A 6,856-nucleotide genomic window follows, 5' to 3' on the forward strand; every position below is an offset into this window, starting at 1 on the left:
CATCGCATGGTTGCCAACTTAATATAGGTGTGAAATCAAAACAAGAACTCTAGCTTAAAAAAACCATGCTTTTGGGTCAAATATACCAAAATCAACTGATGAATCAAAATGTGGTGCTACTAGTAGCATATTTGTTTTTTAGGGTGTTTTAAAATTATGACTTGCTTCAAATTGTAGCCTTGATGACCAATGCCATTATGGAAACTTGTCCCTCAATCGAGAAGTTGTGCTTCTAATATAACCACTTATTCTGAGTTAAATTATAATTTAGTTGAAAATTTGGCCTTGACTACTTATACCATCACAAATAAATATAGTAAAATGGTCTGCTATTGAAATTTTTGTTACTTGTATTTTTTATTTTTTTTTGTAAGATAAAATTTCATTAATTCAGAATCATATAGTAGCTACAATAGTTTCACATTGTCTTTCCTAATAGTGGACATCCACCTGGGAAACCAAACCATTGGAAATATAGTAGGTTATAAAACAAAAAATATATTCTAAAATGTACCCAACATACCTAAAACTAAAAGAGTTCAAAGTGTTTAAATAAGCACCATCAAAGTAGCATACATGGAGAAACATATTGCATGCAAATAGAACTAAAATTACCAATCAACCATATGCTAGCTAGAATATTCAACTAGAGAACTAATAGAACTATATACATCAAAAAACTAAGGAGATGTGGAGACATCCACCTAAATGGGGTTGATTTGCCTCTTACTATAACCACCTTGATCTGGAGTAGGAGTGAGTTGACCTTCAACGTGCTTGAGACAAGCCCCAATGTTTGGTTTGTGGAGCACCATCTTGTGTCACATCAACATGATCTTCTCTCTATCCTCATTTCTCTCCATATAACCCTTCCAAGAAAAATTTTCATCCTCTAACAAAGATCACTTGTGAGTAGGTACTGATTTTATCCGCCCATAGTGTGCTCAATATCACGAACCCACTTTGTGATGTCCATTAAAGACTTTTAGTCTGAGAAACATGCCTATTGGATAGCTACACCATAGATTTCTTCTTTAACCTTGGTAAGGACCTAGTCTTCAAATAAATGAGCTAATGCCTCTGCCTTGGCATGAACATAAGCACTTCATGTCCCACCTCGACTATCTCTTCCATGATAACATCGCATGTGCTTCCTCACCACCATTCCAACAGTTCCTGAATAGGCCAATGAACCAAAATTTTGTATGTACGATAATCCTAAAAATAGGATGAGAATCAGAACCCATAAAAACTACAAAAATGCATAGTTGAGATAGCAAGGCAAAGGCAATTCACTCATAAATAGTGAATATAAAGGAGACCAACAAAGAATCAACAATCACGGGGAAATCCAACGAAGTCACATCCCATAAGGTGTTAATGTTTGCAAATTCTCATTGAGTTTTTGCACAATGAATAACACATGTTGAACTAACATTGAAAATGATAGAAAATACATTAAATCCACTATTTTCCAATTTTTCAATTGTGTAAGCAACATAATTTCCTTAAAGTTTTGTCTCGTGTCCCATACTTACCATCTTTGGCATTGAAACCTCGTCTGTTCCCAAGTTGTGAGATTATGCCAAGGAAAGCAACACACTACCCACATTTATTTTGTCTGGTGATGACTACCTTATAACATGCCACCTCATTCACTCTGAGTGACTTGGAAAATTATTTGTTACTTACTATATATATATATATATATATATATATATATATATATATAAATGGGAAAATAGACTTGGTAAGAAGAAATTTTATGGAAAAAAAAAAACATTTTAAATTATAAATTAAAAACGAAAGAGAGATATATTGAAAAAGAGATAATAATAATAAAAAAACAAAATGAAAATAAGATAAAACCTTAAAAACTAAAGGAAGAAAAAAACAACTTAGAAGAAAATTGAAACAAAAATATAAGGAAAAATAAGCTATAAAATATAATTAAAGAAAGAAACAAAAGTTAAAATAAAAGTATTTGGAAAGATAAGTTTTAAAATAATAATTGAAAAACAAAACAAACTTTTAATTAACATATTAAATAAGACCACTTAAAATTTGAATTTGAAATGAAAAAAACTAAAGCTAAAATAAAATCTAAAAATACATATTAAAAACGTCAATTTCTTTTTCCAAGAAAATAAATCGACATCTCTTTTAGTCTAAAGGCAAGAGTGAAGTTGTTGGTACTAGGCCATCCCATAATGATACTCACCTAAGAGTGCTTTTTTAAGGCTCAAAGCCTTTACAACGATAATGTCACAACCCCAGGGGCTCCATCCAATTCATCTTTTAATTCATGAATGACAAGAATATGGAACTTATATTTAGTTTTCATTTTATTGAGTTATATTTAATCTGGGCACATATGCCATGAACCATTCATTTTATAACTTTCACCAATGGTGAAGATAAATCACTTTGCTTAATTTTAATGATGCCTACCCCTAACATTTCTTGAAAAATATGCTATATCTCACTCTTTTGTTCTTGTAGATACCTGTAAGGCGTAATGTTTAGTGGTACACATCCAGATTGCAAATGAATAACATGGTCATGATCTCGTGTAAGTGGAATACCATTAGGATTTTTTCCAAATACCTTAGAATGATTGTTGACACATTTTTTTGATCAACTGGAGTAGAGGATATAGATGCTTAAAAATCTCATGAACACATAGTGAAACTACACCTTGGTGTCCCTTTATTAGCAATTTTTCATGCTATAAGAGTTCATCACTTTACGAGGTTTCCATTGTATACCTCTTAGCTCAATTTCCTTTCCTTCTAATAAAAATCTTATGAGAAATCTTGAAAATTGAGGGCCACTAATCCCAATGATTGTAACAATTCTACTCCTATTACAACATGTGCACCACCCATTTGGATTACAATCATTGGACTAACCAACAAATACTCCCCCATATTTAACATAATATTATGGCACTTCCTAAAAAAAATTTATGGTACCTCTATCTGCATTTATTACTTGAAATTGTGGTGCAAGATATATAAAGGAATTAAGAATTTTTGTAAATTTATAATTTGTGAAGTTATGGCTAGTATATAAATAAATCAATACAATTATTTTTTTCTTTTTGATATATCCTTTTATCCTAATGTTTTTTCGAGTACTTGTGCCAACCAATGAATGACATGATATCATTGGAGTAGTCTCTTTTACCTCTAGGACTTATAAATTTTCCACTTTTTTATCTTCTTAATCTTCAGATTATATGCAGAATAATTTATTCCCACTACATTTATGTCCCTTACTATACTTACTGTCATAGTTAAAACTAGTCGCATTACTCTCATTTCATCCATTTGTTGAGGATTCAACCTTGTTAGTTTAGGAGAGGAAGCATGATTTTCTTTATAATTATTAGTGACCAATTTCCTAGTGGTCAAATTTTCACTTTCAATGTTCCTTACAAGACTAAAGGCATGCTATAACGATTTAGGGTCAAAGATATGCAACTAATGTTGAACGATTTCCTTTAAAGTTTCAGTGAATAAATCTAACAAATTATGTTTTTAAATATTCATCACTCTAAGACTCATCTTTTTGAATTCTTGAATGTGCTCTATAACTAGACCTTTTTCTCAAAGATTTTCCAATTGACTAAAGAATACATCTATGTAAAAATGGACCGTGATATAACATAATCCTTTCTCCTTTCACAAAGCCAATGATACCATACATGTTAGCCTTGTCGTAAAAGTGTGGATGCAAAATATACCTATTGTAAGGATACCAATTGGTGTAGATCAAAGTATTTATCCATCTAAAATATACATGTTATAGGATCATTACCATTGAAATTCCTCTTGTCTATCTTTAGAATATATTAGTTCCTTGGTACTAACTTGAAGGCGTGATGATGGGTATCTTAGATTGAAAGGTCATGATTATGGTTCTGTCATTTAAAATTTGTTCTCTATAATTGTGATACCATATTCCCCATATGTGATTGATTCAACAACACCACAATTCTCTTTATGTTCATCATTTCCTTGTATCTCTGCATCTCTTTTAGGGGGATCTTTTAATATAATGTTTTGTTATTCTTTTATTTCTTCCTTAATGGGATTTTGCATTTCTTCCTATTTTTATTCATCTTCTTTTCTAATTCTTCCTTATTTTTGTTCATCTTTTTTCTATTCATTTCTTATTTTCATTCACATTCTTTTCCATTTCTCTTTCAAAATTCACCTTTCTAGCACTCTACCATCTTTTTCATTAACTTTCTTCTCTCACTGAAATAGCCTAATTTCTAAATCTTCACTTTCTTCAACAATCAAGGATGATCCTCCAGTAGATTTCATTAGTGTAGGAGCTTTCTTTAGAGGCATGTTGGAAACTAATAACAATACTTCTCTTTATCATATTCTAGTCACCAAAAAAAATGGCCTCTTCTAATCAATAGTTAGGTCACTTGTGAGTAACGTACCTTAATTTGGAGAATATATGAATGGTTGAAGTTTTATTGACATATGAGTTTGAAATTTAAACCATTCTAGACATGAACTTTTGATCTGTAATACTCTAATATGCCTTTCTTTCAATTCCACTAGTTTGAATGGAATAATATGTGCCAAGTGATTATTATAGTAACTTTCCAAAACTTGTTGATTTTTTGCCTCTTCTGATGAGCAAACATATATAGCATGCCACATGTATAATTTTTTAAATGTAATTAAGAAATTTGTTTTTGAGGTACCTCAAATAATTCTCCTCAAATCCTTAAAGATTTCATAGTTTGCAAAGTCTCATAAAAAATGTATAGAGAAAAATACCAAATTGGATTGTTTAAAAATTATTTCTGGACTATTCATAAACCCTAACTTCCACAAGGTATAACTCTAAAATTGTATTAAACTAACTTCAAAAAATTGAATAAAGAATTCCTCGAGATTCCTTTGTGATAGGGTCCAAGTTTCACTATTAGAAACCTTTAGGGATTAATAAATTGTTTTAGGGTTAACATGGGGTTTATATAGGGCTTAACATTTTTTGTCCCTTCAAATAAGTTTTGTACTCAACACTTGAATATATATGAGTGTATTTGCATGAACAACTATCTTTGCATGTTGCTTCTTCCATTTGATGAGGTACTTAGTAATTTTTTGATTTCTTAGTCGGTTAGTCCTTATTTCCAAAATAAATCTTCTTCTAGTATTATTTCCCCTTCTTCATTAATATTTGGTAGAATGGTTTGGACTAGGATCTTGGCATTGATTACCTTCTTTAAGCAAGAAACATGGAATATTGGATCTACATGTGAAGATGGAGGAAGCTCCAATTTCTAAGCCATGCTTCCAATCCTCTACAACACCTTATAGGTCCATAATACCTTAGTGTTAATTTATTGTCCTTATTTTGTTGCTTAAGGGACATATCTTTATATGGTTCTAGTTTCACAAATATGCAATCCCCATTCTCAAATTCCATTCCATTGCAATGTTGATTTATTTGTTGGTTCATCCCATTTCATGCCATAACCATGTTGTCCCTCAATAGTTTGAGAACCTATTTTCAGTATCGTATGTGGTCCTTTGCTTCTTAAGCCTCTATAGTCACTTTCATTGGTGATATGATGGATGGGGGATTATATGCATACATTTCTATAAATGGAAACTTTTTTTATGAAGAATGGATGGATGTATTGAACCACCATTCTATTAAGGCATTTGGACCATTATGTCTATTTATCAAATGAAAATAAACTAAATATACTTATGTATTCACAATCTCACTTCTCCTTTTATATTGGACATAGTAAGATGAGTTGTGATCCAACTGAGTATAAAAAAAAAATAAAAATAAAAAATTAATCCAAAAGGTTCCAATGAAAATTGGATCATATTCACTTACAATAATATTTGGTATTTCATGTAGCTTTTAGATTTTTTTTTTGTGAATGTTTATTCCATTGTAATTGCTTTAAGATAATGAGAAAGAGAGAAAAAAATGTTCATGCTTTTTCATCTGATTTACCACTACCATAATGACACTCTTTCATTCATATTTTGGGTAAAACCCAGAATAAAATCTATTGAAACCTATTCCCTAGGATGACTTGGTATGGATAATTGTTGGAAGAGCCATGTGATCTTCATTGTCTCTCCCTTATTTTTTTGGCACACCACACATTTTTTCACGAACTTTTTCATATATTTTTTAAGATTTTCCCAAAATAATATTTCGTGATCCTATGACATGTCTTCAACAACCCTAAATGCCCTACTACAGGAGAAGTGGGTAACAACAAAAGGACCTCCTATTTGATTTGAGAATTCTGACATAAGTATAAAATATTGTGATACCATTAAAAAAAAAAAAGAAAAAAATTCCACATAATGTTTTCTACATCATCTAGGTCCTCTTGTAGTTGTTGAATGAGATTACATATCTTCTCATATTTCTTCCACCTAGTTATATTGTTGAATGGAAATAACACATAGTAATTCATTTTTGTCTTCCTCTCTCCTTGAGAGTGTATTTGCCACAATATCTTGTTTTTCATTTTTGTAGATAATTTTAAAGTCATAACCTAACATATTTGTGACCCTTTGTTTATCTTCTAATGATATTATTTTCTGTAAGAAGTACTTTCAACTTTTACTTTGAAATGTCTTCCTATTTTGTTTGAATGTCATTTCTCAATTGCATGTGGTATGACCAAACTTTATTTTTCATATACTGGTCTCAGTAACTTATTCCATTTAAGTACATTGATTTCAAAGGAAAGAGGCATTCCTTCTTGCATCAAAATTGCATCAATTATATGGTTTGAGGCATCACACTCCACAATGAATGCTTTTGTGAAGTCAGGTGTCACTAAGAT

The sequence above is a fragment of the Pinus tabuliformis genome, chromosome 9 (assembly GCF_031772625.1).
Source record: "Pinus tabuliformis cultivar Carrire ecotype Pingquan chromosome 9, CPIR1, whole genome shotgun sequence".
NCBI classification, from domain to species: domain Eukaryota; kingdom Viridiplantae; phylum Streptophyta; class Pinopsida; order Pinales; family Pinaceae; genus Pinus; species Pinus tabuliformis.